At 48.4% G+C, this 22,731-nt stretch overlaps 1 long non-coding RNA gene across 1 annotated transcript in view; it reads left to right on the top strand.

Annotated features, from left to right (window-relative positions):
* Positions 1–448: 448 nt before the first annotated feature.
* The window catches only part of LOC142275941 (uncharacterized), a 127,333-nt gene continuing 105,050 nt past the window's right edge, over positions 449–22,731 (top strand). The window contains exon 1 of the long non-coding RNA XR_012739541.1: positions 449–541. This is a non-coding gene — a long non-coding RNA (uncharacterized LOC142275941). The remainder of the gene's footprint in view (positions 542–22,731) is intronic.

The raw sequence follows: 22,731 nt of genomic DNA on the forward strand, positions 1-22,731 counted from the left end.
GGGGTAGCACGTGGGGACCGACGTCCCAACACGTGTTTCGCTTAATATACTTCGTCGGGGGACAGATGTCACTTTGATTAAATTATTGACACATCCACAGCATTATGTAAATAAAATGTTTTATACATTTATAATTATAGCTTGTCTGTGTGTCTTTTATATCTGGCAAATTTAAAGACTCTTCTTTCTGGGTTTTATGTGTATTTCAATCTGTATAACATGTATGGTTATCTTTAATGAGATTTGGTTTTCTCTGCTGTTCACTACTCACTACATACACACATTTGCCCACACTTACTGGGGCTGTTCACCTGAGCTGATACAACTTGTGTGTGTGCCCTAGAAGGAGAAAGGGGAGGAGTTTGTGTTTGCGCCCTATAAGGAAAAAGGGGAGGAGCTTAGGTGTGAGGTAAAGTCAGTCAGTTGCAGCCAGGGTGTGTAACATGGAGACAGTCCTGTCCTGAGGTGACTGATAAAACCTCCGGAGGGGCCAGCTACACATTGGCAGTGTATCAGTCCCTAGGCCACCAGGACTTCCAAGGTTAGTGGCAAACTGAGAGACTGCTATTAGCCTTTTTTATAAGGAGAAGTGAATTGCCTGGGAGCTCTGTGACATGTTTGAGGCTGGAAACTTCTAGAAGAAACACTGAGTGTTCCGTCAGAATTCAAGTCCCTGCTCACCAGAAGGGATTACAGATCCAGAGTTTCCTTGTCTTTGAAATCCCAGGATTTCAAGACATCTTTTCCCAGGTAAGGAAGTAGCGGCAAGAGGAATACACGACCACCGCACATCAGAGGAACCAAACTGTCATTAGGGCAGGAAAATCCACCATCCTTGTAACGGCTGTGAGAAACATTCTGGAAGGTTCTGCAGAGCGTCAGTAACAGGTAACAGCTCCTGTCCTGTCTCTGGCAGTGGCTGAATTATTCTCTGCTGTGCTGTCCCTACCTCACCATCCCCAGGAACCAGCCCTAGTTGGGGGGTGAGGGGACAACCCTCTGGCACTGTGCATCACCACCTAACTCCTGGGGACCTCCAGCAGTGCCCGGCCATACCAAAGCCAAACATCCCAACTGGCGACACAAACTCTTTATTTATTTTATTTTTTTCCTCCTTTTTAATATTATTTTCAACCCCCATCAGAAAAGCCTGTCACACGCGCCCGGTACGGCTACATCACCATTCGGACCCACCTCCATGACATCAGAAGTCTACCGGCGGCGGCACAGGAGCATCAAACTCTATGGGGGTCATGAAATAGGTGACATAGTGGGTGAGACCACTTATGAGCTTCATTAGGGGCAAAATAACTGTGTAAGTGCTGCAATGCATATCCTTCTCCGTTTCTTAAAATTTGGGAGATATCCCCTTCTTTGACTGTGATGTGACACAACTTTTACTACGGGGATCCTGTGATTTCTATGTACGACCCTTGCTGAGGAGTATTATCACAATATAGAGGTGCTGAAGGTCATCATTATAAAGAGGCACAAAGGGGGATCAGTATCATTAAAGGGGAAGTGAGGCATTATTATAAGGATGTATGGGGTCATTATTGTTAGAAGGCATCAATGGGGAGTATTAATAAATGAAGCACAGGGGAATTATTATAAGGCAACACGAGGATGTAAATAAGTACAGGGGGGCAGATGGGACATAACTGTGTAGGGGCACACAGGTGGCACTGTTATTGTGTGGGGCACAATGAAAGTGTACTTAGAAGAAGGCAAAGAAGAAGCATTATTACTGTGTGGGGTACTGTTTATAGCACTATATGGTTTGTGTAGAGGTTATTTCGCGGGCGGAGGGGCCGCGCTCGCTACGCTCGGGTCCGCGGCTGCTGCTGCTGCTCGGTGGCTCGAGCGGTGGGCCCGACCCGGGGACTCGAGCAGCGTTCCTCGCCCACGAGTGAAAAGGGGGTGGTTTGATTTGGGAGATAGTTCGTGACGCCACCCACGGGACGTGGTGATGATGGCACCACCGCTGCTGGTGACGGGGATCCCGGGAGCGATGGAGGGAGCAGCTAGGATGTTGTCCCCTCCGTGGGTAGGGGTTGGTGATCCCGGGGCCCGGTTGTGGAACGGGGAGGCTGGATGGCTGGGGTGCAGGGTTGCAGGGGCAGCGTGGCGCGGTGCCGGATGGCATTGTGGTACTCACTCAGACACAGATGCACAGAGTCTCTGGTAAACCAAACGGCTGGATGGACGGGTCCCGCAGCCGGCTGCAGTGTTTGTGCTCTCCCCGGCAGGGTGATGGTGGCTGTCTTTCCCTGCACCTTGTTAGAATGTTCTGACTCCTGTGGTTGCCCACCGGTAGTCCGCACCCCGGCGTATAGGTACCGGAGGAGCCCGTGTTGCCTGCAGGCGCTGGCCCTTGAATCTCTAGCCTATGGCGGTGGCTGTGTATCTGTCGCGGGCGGAGGAGGGGACGCCGCGCTCTCCCTCTCCTCGGGTCCGGCTGCCGCTGCTGCTGCGGCCTGCTGCTGCTCGGTGGCTCGAGCGGTGGGCCGGATCCCGGGGACTCTAGCGGCGCTCCTCGCCCGTGAGTGAAAGGGGATTGGTTGTGGGATAGTTTATTGTTCGTGACGCCACCCACGGTTGTGGTGATTGAGGAAACACCACCGCTGCTCTGGCTGGGGAGCCCGGGAGTGATGGTATGGAGCAGCCAGTTGTTGTTTTGCCCCTCTGTGGGTAGGGGTTGGTGATCCCGGGGCCCAGTGATGGGGTTGGTATGGTGGACAGGCGGGTATGGGGCCTGTGGAGGTGCAGGGGCGCAGGGACGGGCTGTTGCCTTCAATCGGGACTTGGTTGTTGGGAGACAGACATCCCCTTCACTGACGGATTTGGCAAATTATGGCAAATTAAAGGCCCCTGCCCTGGTGTTGACTGTTCTTCGTATACTGCTCCGGTACCGCCGGGTCACCACCCGTCCGCGGTCCTTCCAGCAACCTCCGAGCAGTCCCCCTACAGACAATCACCGCCGTCTGCTGACCTTGCTGTCTCAGTCCGGGACACACACCCGGACCAACTTCAGGCTTTCTTAACTGTTCCTTTTTCTGTCACTACTCTTAATCTCCTCTACCACTTCCTTCTACTTCACTCCCCTAGCTTGAACTGCCTGGTTCCCCCACCTCCAGGGCTGTGAACTCCTCGGTGGGCGGAGCCAACCACCTGGCCCACCCCCTGGTGTGGACATCAGCCCCTGGAGGAAGGCAACAAGGATTTTAGGTTAGCCTTGGTGTACCTGCAGGGAATGTGAGGTGCATGTGATATTGTGGCCTGTGACCCCTGGCTTGCCCAGGGCGTCACATATCCTCACGGTGTGGACTGTTGCCTTCTGTCGGGTCTTGGTTGTTAGGAAGCCCCTGGGGTTCCGGTCACACTCGGATTTGACTGTTGTAGGCAGCTCCAAGCCTAGTCGGGGTCCGATGGCCCTGCCTGTGTGCTTAGCTTCACTCCGCTCCCCGGTTCGGTACCGGTGGGCCACCGCCCGACCCCAGTCCTACGGTTCCACAGAGATCCACTAACTCCTGCAGACGGCCACCACCGTCTGCCAACCTTGCTGACAGTGCCTGGGCTCCAACCCAGACACAGACAGTTTTCGTCCTCTCACTTTCAAATACAAACTTAATCTCTGTCTCTTTTCCCGCCTCCAGGCCTGTGAACTCCTCGGTGGGTTGGGCCAACCGCCTGGCTCCGCCCCACCTGGTGTGGACATCAGACCCTGGAGGGAGGCAACATGGGTTTTGTGTTTGACTAGTGTGAACTATCCAGGGGAGGGGGTGTGTGTGTGTTATGTCTGTGACTACCTGGCTAGTCCAGGGCGTCACATTCCCCCTTGGTGAAATGCAGACCGTCCGCGGGCTGCCCGTCCATCACCGGTTTTATTTTTCTGCAAAAGATAAATTAACATAAAAACATTCAACATAAGCCTACTTTTAATCTTCCCTGACGGGAGGCACCTTCTTTAACGTTACTAAACGGCATAATAAAAACATTTTTATTACTAACGGATGGGTTCATTGTCTTCTGATCTCCCACCCAAGCAATCTACACCTTGATGCTGCCCCTAAGAAATGGGCAGCACCCCTTTACCCCAGTCCTGGTCCAGGTTACCCGAGCGGGAACGGGCATGGTGTCTCGCACCCGGCTGTCATTTCAGGGGACCCCACGTCCAGGGGGACCCCTGACCACCGGAGGATGGCCACCGGTCCTGGTGGTGGCCGGACCCCAGCCTACTCTGCTGCAGGTCTTTCCTCCAATCTGCCTATCCGGAGGCAGTAATGGAACACAGCCCAGCAAACTATTTACAAGACCACAAGTTCGTGGTTGGCCTGCAAGTTCTCGGCCTTGTCCATGAGTAGTTTGTCACGTGGGCTTTTTTAGGGTGGTAACGTGGCAAACGGGACAAAACATACTGATGGTCCCAATGGGGGCCAGACTCTTCATAGCCAACGGGCTACCACAAAACAGAGCAACTGTAGGGTCCCAACGGGGACTTGCTGTAGGGTCCCAACGGGGACTGGCAGTTGGGTCCCAGGGGCTATCCACAACACTTGACTCCGGTACAGCTTCCTCCAGCAGCTTTCCCACAGTCCACCACTGGACAGCACGAGCCCCCAATGCCACCCTCACTCAGGGGTGACACTGTCCCACAGGACTCCATTTTCAGCCACCGGCGGTGCGGGTACGACTACTCCTCCGACCAGACTCTTTAATCTTGAGGGCCAACTGGAACATCAACAGGGTCCCCACGGGGACCGACAGCAAGGTAGCCGGGAACCGCTACCGATTCAACTCTCTTCAGAATAAACGTGGGCATGCACATCCGCTCTCCTGCCCAGGAGCCAGGACCACTTGGGTGCCCACTGCGCCGGCTACGACCGGCCTCTCATACTGCCGCGGGCCCCACCGATCAGTGGCCTGCTCTGGATCAGCCTGTGCGGGGGATGGGCCCAGCTGGAGTCCCTCCGTGCCGGCTACGACCGGCACCTTCAGTAATGAGGGACCCCGCTGTGACGTGGCCTGCTCTGCCGCTTGGCAGCTGCGTCTCCGCTGTGCTTCAGCCGAGGCCGGGTGTCTAGACTTCTGGGCGAGGGTCGCCTCCGTTGTGGCCGGTCGGACTGCCGGGGCCGTCGTCATCTCCGTCGCGGCCAGGATGGAAGCCGGGACGGGTGCCAGGGCGGTGACAAAGGTAAGGCCCGGGGGCCCCAGGTCTGGGCCCTCTCCCACAGACGCTGCGGGCTCTGCTACCGGTGGCAGGGGTAAGTGGTCGGTCGGGGCGTTGGCCGCGGGCATGGGCAGTGAGGGAGGTAGCGTGGTGGACGGCAGCAGGCCGGGCCCCTCAGCCGTATTGACCGATCCCTCGGGGACATAGGGGCGTGGGTCGCTTACCCGCTTCTCTGAGACCACCTCCACTTCGGATGCCCAAATGGTTGCGGCCAGGCCCTTCATCTCCGACGTCCACTTGGCCAGCATGAAGTGGACTTGGGCCTGGAGCTCCTGGCACATCTTGCCGCTAGATCCAGGAACGTGTTGCGGCAGAGTCCTGGCGTCTCTGCACTCTGCAGCGCTAGTTACATGCCGCCATTCCTCACCCGCTCCCCCCTTGGTTCTTTCTCGCACTTCCTCCTTCAGGGGGAAGAGCTTCACTTTCGCACCTTCCCCCCTCTCGGGGAAGACGCTTGAGCGGGAAATCTTCGCTCCCAAAGTGGCGGAACTTCAAATTTTTCGGCCGGACGCCGCCGGCGGGGACTGCAAGGCGCACTTCTACCGGTAGGTAGATTGGTTCTATAATGTTCGTGACGCCAAGTTGTCGTGGGCGGAGGGGCCGCGCTTGCTACGCTCAGGTCCGCGGCTGCTGTTGCTGCTGCTCGGTGGGCCGGACACGGGGACTCGAGAAGTGCTCCTTGCCCACGAGTGAAAAGGGGTTGGTTTGATTTGGGAGATAGTTCGTGACACCTCCCACGGGTCGTGGTGATGATGGGCACCACCGCTGCTGGTGACGGGGATCCCGGGAGCGATGGTAGGGAGCAGCTAGGATGTTGTCCCTTCCGTGTGTAGGGGTTGGTGAACCTGGGGCCCAGTTGTGGAACGGGGAGGCTGGATGGCTGGGGTGCAGGGTTGCAGGGGCAACGCAGCGCGGTGCCGGATGGCACTGTGGTACTCACTCAGACACAGATGCACAGAGTCTCTGGTAAACCAAACTGGATGGACAGGTCCCGCAGCGGGCTGCAGTGTTTGTGCTCTCCCCGGACAGGGTGATGGTGGTTCCCTGCACCTTGTTAGAATGTTCTGACTCCTGTGGTTGCCCACCGGTAGTGCGCTCCCCGGCGTATAGGTACCAGAGGAGCCCGTGTTGCCCGCAGGCTCTGGCCCTTGGATCTCTAGCCTGTGGCGGTGGCTGTGTATCCTCATATCCTCACGGTGTGGACTGTTGCCTTCTGTCGGGTCTTGGTTGTTAGGAAACCCCTGGGGTTCCGGTCACACTCGGATTTGACCGTTGTAGGCGGCTCCAAGCCTAGTCGGGGTCCGATGGCCCTGCCTGTGTGCTTAGCTTCACTCCGCTCCCCGAATCGGTACCGGCGGGCCACCGCCCGACCCCGGTCCTACGGTTCCACAGAGATCCACTAACTCCTGCAGATGGCCACCACCGTCTGCCAACCTTGCTGACAGTGCCTGGGCTCCAACCCAGACACAGACAGTTTTCGTCCTCTCACGTTCAACTCCAAACTTAATCTCTGTCTGTTTTCCCGCCTCCAGGCCTGTGAACTCCTCGGTGGGTGGGGCCAACCACCTGGCTCCGCCCCACCTGGTGTGGACATCAGACCCTGGAGGGAGGCAACAAGGGTTTTGTGTTTGAATGGTGTTAACTGTCCAGGAGAGGGTGTGTGTGTGTGTGTGTTATGTCTGTGACTACCTGGCTTACAATGTGAGAGGGGGATGGAAAAGAGGGAGAGTAAAGATTTCTGCGTGTTACATACAGAGACAAACATGGCGGAAGAAGAGGTCTGGGCTGAGTCTAAAGGAAAAGGGACAATCAATGACAACATCACTGGTGAGAACCTGCCCAGCACTCATACATGGTCTGCCGGGCACTGGTGTAGAACTGATATTACCATGATATTGTCACTGTATGGTGGTAGTATCAGTCCTAATACAGTTGTTTTGGTTAAAGGGGTTGTCTTTGCTTGATTTTAATTGTCAGGATTCCTCTGTGTCAATGTCGGGAGTGGGTGATCATTTGATCACAAGTATGCGATTTGCATGTGTGGTCACATGCTAACTAGAAGTTAGCACGTCTAGTTGGAATGTGACCAAAGGAGTGGAAATTGACTACTTGTGGTCACTTGATTTCCTGCCTCCATCACCAGAGAATAATGATGGTTCGCTCTGTGAGGATTCAGAAGTCTGAAGACTGGACAACCCATAAAACAATCAATATGGTGGTATTATCAATACTGTATATGCTGGTAATATTTGCTTATGGTTTGTTGGTATTTTCTGTTATATTGCAATATTAATATTGTGGTATTATTGTTATTCAATCTTGTATAGCAGTAAAATAAAAACAAAATAAAATAAACCTTTATTTTTATATAGCGCTAACATATTCTGCAGCGCTTCACATACATCAGGAACGCTGTCCCCATTGGGGCTCACAATCTAAATTCCCTATCTGTATGTCTTTGGAGTGTGGGAGGAAACCGGAGAACTCGGAGGAAACCCACGCAAACACAGGGAGAACATACAAACTCCTTGCAGATGTTGTCCTTGGTGGGATTCGAACCCAGGACCCCAGCACTGCAAGACTGCAGTGCTAACCACTGAGCCACCGTGCTGCCCTGTTGCCAACTACCAATTAAGTAAATCAGGTGATGTGTGTCTCTGTAATGAGGAGGGGTGCGGTGTAATGACATCAACACCCTATATAAGGGGTGCTTCATTCTTAGGCTACTTCCTTTCCTTTGGCAAAATGGGTCAGAAGAGAGATTTGACGGGCTCTGAAAAGTCCAAAATTGTGAGATGTCTTGCAGAGGGATGCAGCAGTCTTGAAATTGCCAAACGTTTGAAGCGTGATCACCGAACAATCAAGCGTTTCATGGCAAATAGCCAACAGGGTCGCAAGAAGCGTGTTGGGCAAAAAAGGCTCAAAATAACTGCCCATGAATTGAGGAAAATCAAGCATGAAGCTGCCAAGATGCCATTTGCCACCAGTTTGGCCATATTTCAGAGCTGCAACGTTACTGGAGTATCAAAAAGCATAAGATGTGCCATACTCAGGGACATGGCCAAGGTAAGGAAGGCGGAAAAACCACCACCTCTGAACAAGAAATATGAGATAAAACGTCAAGACTGGGCCAAGAAATATCTTAAGAATGATTTTTAAAAGGTTTTATGGACTGATGAAATGAGAGTGACTCTTGATGGGCCAGAGGCTGGATCAGTAAAGGGCAGAGAACTCCACTCCGACTCAGACGCCAGCAAGGTGGAGGTGGGCACTGGTATGGGCTGTATCATCAAAGATGAGCTTGTGGGACCTTTTCAGGTTGAGGATGGAGTGAAGCTCAGCACCCAGACCTACTGCCAGTTTCTGGAAGACAACTTCTTCAAGCAGTGGTACAGGAAGAAGTCGGTATCGTTCAAGAAAAACATGATTTTCATGCAGGACAATGCTCCATCACATGTATCCAACTACTCCACAGCGTGGCTGGCCAGTAAAGGTCTAAAAGATGAAAAAATAATGACATGGCCCCCTTGTTCACCTGATCTGAACCCCATAGAGAACCTGTGGTCCCTCATAAAATGTGAGATCTACAGGGAGGGAAAACAGTCCACCTCTCGGAACAGTGTCTGGAGGCTGTGGTGGCTGCTGCACGCAATGTGGATCGTAAACAGATCAAGCAATGACAGAATCTATGGATGGTCGGCTGCTGAGTGTAATCAGAAAGAAAGGTGGCTATATTGGTCACTAGTTTTTTTGGGTTTTGTTTTTGCATGTCAGAAATGTTTATTTCTAAACTTTGTGCAGTTATATTGGTTTACCTGGTGACAATAAACAAGTGAGATGGGAATATATTTGGTTTTTATTAAGTTGCCTAATAATTCTGCACAGTAATAGTTACCTGCATAAGCAGATATCCTCCTAAGAAGCCAAATCTAAAAACCCCTCCAACTGCCAAAAATATTAAGCTTTGATATTTTAGTCTTTTGGGTTGATTGAGAACATAGTTGTTGATCAATAATAAAAAAATTCTCTAAAATACAACTTGCCTAATAATTCTGCACACGGTGTAGTATTAAAACCTTGTCATGGTGGGATGGATTTTACACTCTTTAGATTCAAGATCTGATAAAGAGTTGGGGAATTTGGTGGCAAAGTCAATACCTTAAACTCTTTGTCCATTAAACAGGACCTTTAAATATGTGGTTAAATATAGAATTATTTACGAAGACTGTAAAATTTATATTCCTGGTATACATGTAGTAAGATCACTGCTGTACATGTAGTTGATGGGAGGTATGTATCACAGAGGTGTTTGTCCTCTGTGATATAAGCCCGGGTGCAAGTTCTAGTACACCAAATACTAAGAGAGTTCTTAGGGTACGTCATGGCCAGGTTTTACAAACAACCGGAGATATGGTAGGGTCTGGCTGCTCACATACTCCCACCTATGGGTGTGGTACACATGTTAAAATGGAGACTGTTTGTCTTAGGGCTCCTTCACATGAGTGATTCTTTTACGTACTGTATGTTGCATTTTTCTATACGTACCAGAAATACGGACATACGCAGACTCCATAAAATCAACAGGTCTGTGGACACATCAGTGATATTTCACGCACGAGCGTGTCCGTGTGTTCCGCATGCCAACAAAGCCGTTTTTTTCTGGCATCATTGATTTCCCACGGACCACACTATGGTGTGATCCATGAAACACGTAGCAGAAAAACACCTACATTTCAAATAAAAAGCTTTTTATACTCACCTGTCTCCAGCAATGCTGTCTTCAGCCGCTGCTGTCTCTGCTTCCAGGCCGGCTAATTATGCTCGTATATATGCACTGCACAGCTGAACCGGAAGTAGCTGCAGAGGGGGAGACACAGCATTGTGGGAGATATCAGCACCACGGACAGCAGGAGCGTGGACAGGTGAGTATAAGTGCCTGATCTCCATGTGCTATCACGGATAGAACATGGAGATCAAACGTGTGCCAAAATCACGGCACACGGACATACGTAGCTTTATCACGTCAGTCAAAAATGTGTGTTTTTCACTGATGTGTGAAAGAGGCCTTACACATGATCTGTGTATTGAGGTTGCTACACCTCCAGTGGGAGACCTCTGTATAGAAGCGGATGTTATCCCACCGGGGGAGCCCACAGAGAAAACAGACTTGTTATTTTCTGTTCTCTTCCTTTATGCCAGAGGAAGGCTTGCTTCATGTTTCTAGCAGGGAAAGAGGCCTTACACATGATCTGAGTGTGGAGGTTGCTACACCTCCAGTGGGAGACCTCTATATAGAAGCGGAATCTTATCCCACCGGGGGAGCCCGCAGAGAAAACAGACTTATTTTTTTCAGTTCTCTTCCTTTATGCCAGAGGATGCTTCATGTTTCTGGCAGGGAAAAAGGCTTTACACATGATCTGTGTGTGGAGGTTGCTATACCTCCAGTGGGAGACCTCTGAATAGAAGCGGATCTTATCCCACCGGGGAGCCTGGACACAAAACAGACTTGTTATTTTCTGTTCACTTCCTTTATGCCAGAGGAAGGCTTGCTTCATGTTTCTGGCAGGGAAAGAGGCCTTACACATGATATGTGTGTGGAGGTTGCTACACCTCCAGTGGGAGACCTCTGTATTGAACCGGATCTTATCCCACCAGGGAAGCCCGCAGAGAAAACAGAATTGTTATTTTCTGTTCACTTCCTTTATGCCAGAGGAAGGCTTGCTTCATGTTTCCGGCAGGGAAAGAGGCCTTACACATGATCTGTGTGTGGAGGTTGCTACACCTCCAGTGGGAGACCTCTGTATAGAAGCGAATGTTATCCCACCGGGGGAGCCTGCAGACAAAACAGACTTGTTATTTTCTGTTCTCTTCCTTTATGCCAGAGAAAGATTTGCTTCATGTTTCTGGCAGGCAAAGAGGCCTTACACATGATCTGTGTGTGGAGGTGCTACAGCTCCAGTGCGAGACCTCTGTATAGAAGTAGATCTTATCCCAGTGGCCAATCCCACATACAAAACAGATTTGTTATTTTCTGTTCTCTTCCTTTATGCCAGAGAAAGATTTGCTTCATGTTTCTGGCAGGGAAAGAGGCCTTACACATGATATGTGTGTGGAGGTTGCTACACCTCCAGTGGGAGATCTCTGTATTGAAGCGGATCTTATCCCACCGGGGGAGCCCGCAGACAAAACAGACTTGCTATTTTCTGTTCTCTTCCTTTATGCCAGAGGAAGGCTTGCTTCATGTTTCCGGCAGGGAAAGAGGCCTTACACATGATCTGTGTGTGGAGGTTGCTACACCTCCAGTGGGAGACCTCTGAATAGAAGCGAATCTTATCCCACCGGGGAGCCCGCACACAAAACAGACTTGTTATTTTCTGTTCACTTCCTTTATGCCAGAGGAAGGCTTGCTTCATGTTTCTGGCAGGGAAAGAGGCCTTACCCATGATCTGTGTGTGGAGGTTGCTACACCTCCAGTGGGAGACCTCTGTATTGAAGCGGATCTTATCCCACCAGGGAGCCCACAGAGAAAACAGACTTGTTATTTTCTGTTCACTTTCTTTATGCCAGAGGAAGGCTTGCTTCATGTTTCTGGCAGGGAAAAAGGCTTTACACATGATATGTGTGTGGAGGTTGCTATACCTCCAGTGGAGACCTCTGGATAGAAGCGGATCTTATCCCACCGGGGAGCCCACAGAGAAAACAGAATTGTTATTTTCTGTTCTCTTCCTTAATGCCAGATGAAGGCTTGCTTCATGTTTCTTGCAGGGAAAGAGGCCTTACACATGATCTGTGTGTGGAGGTTGCTACACCTCCAGTGGGAGACCTCTGTATTGAAGCGGATCTTATCCCACCGGGGGAGCCCGCAGAGAAAACAGACTTGTTATTTTCCGTTCTTTTCCTTTATGCCAGAGTAAGGCTTGCTTCATGTTTCTTCCCGGAGAGAGGTATGAGAAAGACTAAGGGAACCAAGGGTCCAAATCCAACTTGCAGTCTAGAAAAAGCTATGTGTAGGCTAGGTGATGAGTCCCATAGGGGGTTTCGAGCGTGACAGACTCCTGTCTAAACCCCCACCAGAAACTTCCAAAATGAAAGTTGGAGTGTGCGTGAGTGTGAGCCTAGGGCAAGAGGAAAGACCTTCTGGTTTATTTGTTTTTTTACAAGCCAGTTGGTATTCATAGCATTTCCATTCTAAAACAGCCAGAAACAAAAGGAATGGTAGTAACGGTCATGACAAGCAAAACAATTCTCCAACATCTACACAACACCTCGTCACTGGCGTCCTTGCATTTGCAGCTGAAAGCGTAACAGAAACAATGACGGCACATCTGGTTCATTCACGCACAAAACAGCCGACCTGGTGGGCCTATCTCCGGCATCACGGTGAATGACGATGAGTCAACACCAGTGTAGCAGTGCACATATTACCCAAGACCCACACTTTAAATATATCCCTCACAAAGCTTCCATTTTTCCAGGCTTTTATATATATATATATATATATATATATGTATGTATATATATATATATATATATATATATATATATATATATATATATATATATATATACATACACAGTACCGACCAAAGGTTTGGACACACCTCCTCATTCAAAGAGTTTTCTTTATTTTCATGACTGTAAGAATTGTAGATTCACATTGAAGGCATCAAAACTATGAATTAAAACATGTGGAATGAAATACTTAAAAATGTGTGAAACAACTGAAAATATGTCTTATATTCTAGGTTCTTCAAAGTAGCCACCTTTCGCTTTGATTACTGCTTTGCACACTCTTGGCATTCTCTTGATGAGCTTCAAGAGGTAGCCACCGGAAATGGTCTTCCAACAGTCTTGAAGGAGTTCCCAGAGATGCTTAGCCCTTGTTGGCCCTTTTGCCTTCACTCTGCGGTCCAGCTCACCCCAAACCATCTCGATTGGGTTCAGGTCTGGTGACTGTGGCGGTCAGGTCATCTGGCATAGCGCCCCATCACTCTCCTTCTTAGTCAAATAGCCCTTACACAGCCTGGAGGTGTGTTTGGGGTCATTGTCCTGTTGAAAAATAAATGATGGTCCAACTAAACGCAAACTGGATGGAATAGCACGCCGCTGCAAGATGCTGTGGTAGCCATGCTGGTTCAGTATGCCTTCAATTTTGAATAAATCCACAACAGTGTGTCACCAGCAAAGCCCCCCCACACCATCACACCTCCTCCTCAATGCCATGTAGAGTCCATCCGTTCACCTCTTCTACAAAGACACGGTGGTTGGATCCAAAGATCTTAAATTTGGACTCATCAGACCAAAGCACAGATTTCCACTGGTCTAATGTCCATTCCTTGTGTTCTTTAGCCCAAACAAGTCTCTTCTGCTTGTTGTCTGTCCTTAGCAGTGGTTTCCTAGCAGCTATTTTACCATGAAGGCTGCTGCACAAAGTCTCCTCTTAATAGTTGTTCTAGGGATGAGACGGTGTGTCCAAACTTTTGGTCTGTTCTGTATATATATAATATATATATATATATATATATATATATATATATATAATGTATATATAAATAAAAAATAAAAATAAATCTTTATTTTTATATAGCGCTAACATATTCCGCAGCGCTTCACATACATCTGGAACACTGTCCCCATTGGGGCTCACAATCTAAATTCCCTATCTGTATGTCTTTGGAGTGTAGGAGGAAACCGGAGTACCCGGAAGAAACTCACGCAAACACGGGGAGAACAAACAAACTCCTTGCAGATGTTGTCCTTGGTGGGATTCAAACCCATGACCCCAGCGCTGCAACCTGCTGTGCTAACCACTAAGCCAAAAGCGAGTACACCCCTCACGTTTTTGAAAATATTTCACTATATCTTTTCATAGGACAGCACTGAGGATTTGACTCTGTGATACAATGTACAGTGTCAGTGTGCAGCTTCTTTAAAGGTAAATTTAGTGTCCTCTAAATAACTCAACACACAGCCAGTAATGTCTAGACCACTGGGAACAAAAGTGAGAACACCCCTAAGGGAAAATCGCAAAATTATGCCCTCAGTTTGAATATTTTGTGTGGCCACCAGTATTTTCAAGCACTGACTTTCCTCTCTTGGGCATGGAGGTCACTAGAGCTTCACAGAAACCGCTGGATCCTCTTCCATCTTCAATGACGACATCACGGAGCTGGGGGATATTAGAGACCTTGTGCTTCTCCACCTTCCATATGAGGAGGCCCCACAGATGCTCATTAGGGTTTAGGCCTGGAGATGCTTAGTCTATCCAGCATCTTTACCCTCAGTTTCTTTAGCAAGGTTGTGGTCGTCTTGGAGCTGTTTGGAGTCTTTATCATGTTGGAATATGAAGGGAGGGAATCATGCTCTGCTTCACTATGTCACAGGACATGTTGGCATTCATGATTCCCTCAATGATTTGTAGCCCCCACAGCCAACAGCACTCATGCAGCCCCAAACCATGACCCTCCACCACCATGCCTGACTGTAGGCAGGACACACTTGTCTTTGTCCTCGTCACCTGATTGCTGCCACACACGCTTGACACCTCTGAACCAAATAAGTTTATCTTGCTCTCATCAGACCACAGGACGGTTCCAGTAATCCATGTCCTTACTCTGCTTCTCTTCAGTAAACTGTTTACGGCTTTCTTGTGCATCATCTTTAGAAGAGGCAGCGTGCGGCATATGGTCTGAGATGCAGCGTGCGGCATATGGTCTGAGCACTGACAGACGGACCCCCCCAACCTGTAGCCTCTGCAGAGTACAACGTATGGTATGAGCACTGACAGGCGGACTCCCCACCCCTGTAAGCTCTGCAGCAATGCTGGCAAAACTCATACTTCTATATGAAAAGATAATCTTTGGATATGATACTGAGCTCGTGCACTCCGTTTTTGTGGTCGACCATGGTGAGGCCTGTTTTGAGCGGATCCTGTCTTGTTATACCGCTGTATGTTCTTGGCCGTCCTGCTGCAGCTCAGTGTCAGGGTGCTGGCAATCTTCTTATAGCCTCGGCCATCTTCATGTAGAGCAACAATTCTTTTTCTCAGATCCTCAGAGAAGTCTTTGCCATGAGGAGCCATGCTGACCTTCCAGTGACCAGTGTGAGAGTGTGTGATCGATAACACCAAATGTAACACCCCTGCTCCCCATTCACACCAGAGACCTTGTAACACTAATGATTCACATGACACCAGGGAGGGAAAATTACTAATTGGGCACAATTTGTCCATTTTCACTTAGGGGTGTACTCACCTTTGTTGTGAATGGTTTAGACATTAATGGCTGTGTCTAGAGTTATATAGAGAACACCAAATTTACACTTGTTATACAAGCTGCACACTGACACTGTACAATGTATCACAGGGTCAGATCTGCAGTGTCGTCCCATGGAAAGATATAATAAAATACTTATGAAAATGTCAGAGGGGTGTACTCAGTTTTGTGATATACTGTATATATAAATACTACTTAGAAGAAATAAATGACTCAACCATCATATCCTGGATACAAATGGTAAAGTATCATCATATAGGTCAGGTTAGTTTTCTTTATGATGACGGAGCGCGCTGCAATATTCACTAAGAAGGAAGAGTTTAACATTCTTGCTCTTTGTGTGTTTAGGAGAGAAGAAATGTCTGTTCCTATCATCTGTCCCCCTGCACAGACCCCAGAGGGATAGCGCTGTGCAGAGCCTTTTCTTCATGGTATCATCCCACATACCAAGCACAGCCTGTTACGTTCATTATTCCTATGTCTTACCTCTAGTGACCTCAGTGTATAAGATCCAGGAACCTTTCTTCATGTCATCACCTCTTAGCAAGCACAGACTGCAGTGACTGCAAAGAATCTCCAAGAACCTTTCTTCATGTCATCACTTCTTAGCAAGCACAGACTGCAGTGACTGCAAAGAATCTCCAGGAACCTTTCTTCATGTCATCACTTCTTAGCAAGCACAGACTGCAGTGACCGCAAATAATCTCCAGGAACCTTTCTTCATGTCATCATCTCTTACGAAGCACAGACTGCAGTGACCGCAAAGAATCTCCAGGAACTTTTCTTCATGTCATCATCTCTTACGAAGCACAGACTGCAGTGACCGCAAAGAATCTCCAGGAACCTTTATTTATGTTATCATCCCTCTTACTAAACACAGCCTGCTACTGTCATCTCTCCCAGCGTACAACCTTTAGTGACACAAGCGGAGAAGATACAGGAACTTTTTCACCACACTAGCAAGACAGCATATGTCTATGATTATCATGATCATCACATATACATATCAAATTAACCTCGTCACTTAATCAATCAGGAATATTTCAGGAGATGCAGTAAAAGGAAAAGTGCACAAAATATGGTGACCCTATTAGAGGTAACAAAATATATATAGTGTTTACTTTTTTTTCTCTATTTTGTTCTGTTTTCGAGATGAAAAAAATGCTAACTCCGTTGTTTTCCACCAGGTGGCGCTATAGGTGGTTTCATTGCGTAGCCCATGGCTACTTTACTATACCTAGACACCACTTCTATGCCTATAGCTGCCGCCGTTCTCAAGTTAATGGCGGTGGACAGGATATGGGTGGACACACTGTATATTCGCTGCTGCCTCTAGGTATTGTCACAATTGTTTACATTACAGAACCTGACACTCCACACTGTGGTTTCTCTGGTGCTTCTGAGCTACACAGGCAGGCTCGGGTGTCATCCAGCTGTGGGCTCATTCATGGTCAGGCTGGCAAACGTTAACTTCTACTAGCCTGCTAGTTACTTCTGTTATCACATGTTGTTGGAAGCCGATCACATTTTCTCCCATCCTATTTAAGATGGTAGAATCTGTCTTCCCATGCCAACTATAGTTTATTGCTGTTTTGGTCTGTGTGCTGTTGTGCTCTAGTCCTGCTGGTAAGTGTATTGCTTTGTGTTTGGAGTGATTGTGGAATTCTCATGTCGTCTTGTTGTTTCCTCCCTGCTCTTATTTTCCTCTGTGAAAGGGTATGCGACAGACCGGTGAGGGACGCCAGGCCAAGGAACAATCCAAAGGGCTTTATTGGAACCACAAAGATAAAGCACCAAACATAAATATAAAACCTTAAAGTCTGCAAGGAGTCCACAACAAAACAACAGATCCGGGGCCGCCTCCCGGTATTTCAACACCAGGGAAAATATGGCAATGGTCCTTATATGAGTTCCTTGAGTCCAACAGGGTGAACAACAAAACACAATCCCACGTGGCCACTGATCTCCAATCTGTGTCAGTCCATACACAGGCATTAGGATCCAGCCTCAGCTATAGATCCTAGTCCTTCTCCAGCCGAGATCCAACTAACTGACCTAACATGGGTCTCATTGTTCTTCTCTCCTGGGATCAGCCCCTAAGGTGGGCAGAAGAGTCCAACTCCGCCTGGACATTTGATACATGAATGGACTTTAGAGTGCTGGCTCTGTTCTGTTTACCAAGTTGTGGATTGGAAAAGTCCCATGCTGAGAAGAACAAACGATCCCCCACCAGTAGTGCATACAGGACAGTCAAGGAGAGACAGACTATTACACCATGAGCACAGGCGGGGGAGGGACACACTGTTACATCCTCCTTACCTCTTATTGTCTTATACCTCTGTGTGAGCGTACTGTGAGATAGAGTTTTGGATTCCCTTGTTTGTGTACAGTATTTCTGTGGGCTTAATCACCCTCCTGTTCCGGCCCTCCACTGGGATTGGGGGAAAGGGGCATAAGATCAGGGTTGGTCATGGGCAAGACCAGCGAGGCGGCTCTGACATCCTCACCTTCAGTGGTAACTCTGAGAGCAGAGATAGCTAGGGCCCCCTAGTCTGAGGGCCAGTGTAGGAGCCCCTGTGCATTCTTCATAATCCCCATGACAGGTATTCTCCTAAGAAAGGCAAAATTACACTTTTTTCTGTAAATATTCAGGTTCATTAATCTTATGTAATCACTGATAATTCTGTAGTTTAATAAAAAAAATTAATCAAAAATACAAATTGCCTAATATTGGTGCACACAGCACTGATAGCATCTTTCCAGATGCGTAATCTGCCCTTGCCATAGGCTCTGATTCCCTCCCCGAGACCATCAAAAATGAACTGTGCACTGATAACAAGCTGGAGGGTCCCTCTCCTTCTGACTCTGCAGGACACAGCGTCCATGGTTTCGATATAGAATTTTACATTTTGATTCCTTTGTCCACAGAACAGTTTTCCATTTTGCCTCTATCCATTATAAATGAGCTTTGGCCCAGAGAAGACGGCAGCGTTTCTGGATTGTGTTGATACATGACGTCTTCTTTGCATGATAGTGCTTTATCTTGCATTTGTGGATTGCACAGCGAGTGACCTGTAATCACAGATGATGATTTTCATGTAGTGATGTTCATGAATTAATCATGTCTGTGTTTAAGGCAGTGCCCACTGAGGGCCCATAGATCAGGAGCAACCAATACTGACCGTCAGTTTTGTCCGATATGCACATTCTTTCTCCAAAATCAGTGAATCTTTTGATGATATTATAAGGCTACTTTCACACTTGCGTTCAGCGGAGTCCGTCACTATGGAGAATAGCGCAGTCCGTTAACGCACTGCGCTATTCTCCATAGACTTGTATGGACAACGCACTGTAACGCAAGTGTCTGCGTTGCATCCGCTGGACAACGCAGCGTCGTTATTTTGACGCTGCGTCGGGCGGAAGATACGCAGCACGTAACTTTTTTTGAGCAGCGCAATCCGTAGGATTTCACTGCGCATGCTCTTTTTTTCTTTTTTTTTTTTTAAATCAAACTTTATTTTGTGTCGTGGTGGCCGAACGTTCAGCTGAGCGCCGGCCCGCCGGCATGCCCGGCCGCCTGCAACTGACAGCGCTCAGCTGAGCGCCCGCCCACCTGCATGGCCGGCCGCCGGCAAGTGACAGCGCTCAGCTGAGCGACCGGCCGCCTGCATGCCCGGCCGCCGGCAAGTGAGAGCGCTCAGCTGAGCGACCGGCCGCCTGCATGCCCGGCCGCCGGCAAGTGCGAGCGCTCAGCTGAGCGACCGGCCGCCTGCATGCCCGGCCGCCGGCAAGTGAGAGCGCTCAGCTGAGTGCCCGCCCGCCTGCATGCCCGGCCGCCGGCAAGTGAGAGCGCTCAGCTGAGCGCCCGCCCGCCTGCATGCCCGGCCGCCGGCAAGTGAGAGCGCTCAGCTGAGCGACCGGCAGCCGGCTATTGAGAGCAATCAGCTGATCATTCACAATAGTCTGCTGCCGGTAAAACTGTAAAGAATAAAAAAAATAAAAAAATTAAAAAAAAAAGCTTTCCGTTATTTTGTACGATCCGTAGCATTGCGTTGTGCCACTATATGCAACTCATCCGTTGCATGCGTCACACAAGGCAATGCTACAGATCTCGTCCAACGCAAGTGTGAAACTAGCCTAAGCTGTAGATGTTGGGATACTCAAAGTTTTTGCAATTTTATGTTGAGGAACATTTTTCTGAACTTGATCCACAATTTTTAGACGCAGTTGTTCACAGATCGGTGACTTCTGACCATCTTTGCTTCTGAGAGACTCTGCCTCTCTATCATGCTCTTTCTATATACACTAAGTTGACCCTTCAGCTGTTTTTCCCAACCTGTTTTTAACCCTGTCCAAAGTTTTTTGAGATGTGTCGCATTTTATTTTTAAGCTGAATTTACATATCCGTGTTTGAAACAGATGCATCGGTGCACTGTGTGCTCACATCATGGACCAACTTATTAAAATGTATGAGTTTGGTCCACAAATTGGATAAAACTTAGACATGTTTCTGTTTCTTAATAGCCATTAAATAAAAGATGTCTGTGATTCCGTTATACAACAGCACACGTATGCACAAAAATGAGGCAAATGTTATTATTAAGAGTCTTTTTTCACTTGAAACGCGTTGACGTTTCTTTGATCTGTACCTGCCCTAACAATTTTTGTTATGGGCTTTTTAATTATGCTTCAATAAATGTTTACACTTTATTTGCTGGTGCTGGATTTTTTCACCTTCTAATTTTACTTTTTCTATGTGCACAAAAGGCCTTTTTCCTCTCAAATATTGTTTGCAAATGTGTCTAAATCTGTGTTAGTGATCACTTCTAGGTGGAGATAATCCATCCACCACACAGGTGTGGCAGATCAAGATGCTGATTGGATAGTATAATTTTTGCACAGGTGTGCCTTAGGATGGCGTGCAATAATCATGCTGAAGTGTGCCTTAGGTTGGCCAGCATGATTATTGCACTGGTGTGTGTTAGACTGGCCAGCATAATTATTGCACAGGTGTGCGTTAGACTGGCCAACATGATTATTGCACAGGTGTGCCTTAGGCTGGCCAGCATGATTATTGCACAGGTGTGCGTTAGACTGGCCAGCATAATTATTGCACAGATGTGCCTTAGGATGGCCAGCATGATTATTGCACAGGTGTGCCTTAGGGAAGCCCAGCATGAATATTGCACAGGTGTTCCTTAGGCTGGCCAGCATGATTATTGCACAGGTATGCCTTAGGCTGGCCAGCATCTTTATTGCACAGGTGTGCCTTAGGCTGGCCACTCTAAAATTTACAGTATCAGGTGGATGAGGGGGGTAAGAAAACCAGTCAGTATCTGGTGTGACCATCATTTGCCAGTCTTCCATCTGCCCTGTTCAGTGAAAACCGGAATTCATTTGTGAAGAGAACACCTCTCCAGTAAGGTAGACACCATTGAATGTGAGCATTTGCCCACTCAAGTCAGTTACAATGCCAAACCGCAGTCAGGTGAAGACCCCCAATGAGGACGAGCAGCAGATGAACTTCTGAGACAGTTTGTGCAGAAACTCTTTGATTTTGCACCGATTGTTGCAGCCGTTATCCGGGGGGACGGTCTCAAAGGATCTTGGAGGTAAAGATGCTGGATGTGGAGGTCCTGGGCTGGTGTGGTTACACGTGGTCTGCGGGGGTGAGGCCGGTTGGATGCACTGACAGATTCTCTGGAACACCTTTGGAGATGACTTATGGGAGAGAAATGAACATTCAATTCACGAGCAGCAGCTCTGGTGACATTCCTGTAGTCACCTCACCAACTGCACGCACCCTTGTGACATCTGTGGCATTGTGCTGTGTTAAAACTGCACATTTTGGAGTGGCCTTTTATTGTGGCCAGCCTGAGGCACACCCGTGCAATAATCATGCTGACCAGGCTAAGGCACACCTGTGCAATAATCATGCTGGCCAGTCTAAGGCACACCTGTACAATAATCATGCTGGCCAGGCTAAGGCACACCTGTGCATATTAGCATGCTGGCCAGGCTGAGGCACACCTGTGCAATAATCATGTTGGCCAGGCTGAGGCACACCTATGCAATAATCAAGCTGCCCAGGCTGAGGCACACCTGTGCAATTATCATGCTGGCCAGGCTAAGGCACACCTGTGCAATTATCATGCTGGCCAGGCTGAGGCACACCTGTGCAATAATCATGCTGGCCAGGCTGAGGCACACCTATGCAATAATCAAGCTGCCCAGGCTGAGGCACACCTGTGCAATAATCATGCTGGCTAAGCTAAGAAACAGCTGTGCAATAATCATGCTGGCCAGGCTAAGGCACACCTGTGCAATAATAATGCTGGCCAAGATGAGGCACACCTGTGCCATAAACATGCTGGCCAGCCTAAGGCGTACCTGTGCAATAATCACCTGTGCAATAATCATCCAGTCTATTCAGTACCCAAGAGGTATCTCTGCAAAAAAGAAGAGCTCACTAACAAAGATTTAGACACATTTATGAATGATATTTGAAAAAAGGGCTTTTGTGTCCATATAGAAAGTCTTTGAGTTCAGCTAATGAAAAATGTGAGCAAAATTGTTGATATTTTTGCTCAGTGTATATTGTTTATTTTATAGTGAGGCATTTACATTTTGTCTCCTTTCTGACAGCAGAGATGTTATTGCATAATTATCATGTTTTAATAAAATTATCACTGCGGAATCCTGTTCGTCATTTAATAGACTAATTTGCGGTGACTTCGCCCGCTCGCCTGCATTGTAATAAGTCATTTCACAGCGGCACCAGGTCCCCTTTATGGCGTCGTCCGTACTTGTTGTCTATAGACCCCTTAGTCGTGGCCTTTGAACCACGGAGATGGGTCGTGTTTACGTGGCAAGCACTTGCTAACATCGGGGAGCAGAGCCATTATGGGGACATTGGAGCATCCTAATATTAAGCTGATGGCGGTGATATATTAATATAATCACAACAAGCCTTAATGTGTGTTGTGAATTATCTCCGGAATCAAAGACTAAACCATTATCGCACCCCGTCGTTCCCTGTGTACAAACACAATGAAGACGAGGAGATGGGGGTCCAGAAAAGTAAAGAACCTCCATAAAGTCATTAATAATATGATTGCAGGGTTTTCATATCTACTTCAAAGGCAAATCCTGAAAGCAGACCCTCGATCCGCACCTCCCTCAACCCCTCAACGGCCGAAGTTTTGAAGCAGGAGACAAAGAAAGCGC

The sequence above is a fragment of the Anomaloglossus baeobatrachus genome, chromosome 1, assembly GCF_048569485.1.
Source record: "Anomaloglossus baeobatrachus isolate aAnoBae1 chromosome 1, aAnoBae1.hap1, whole genome shotgun sequence".
Lineage (NCBI taxonomy): Eukaryota > Metazoa > Chordata > Amphibia > Anura > Aromobatidae > Anomaloglossus > Anomaloglossus baeobatrachus.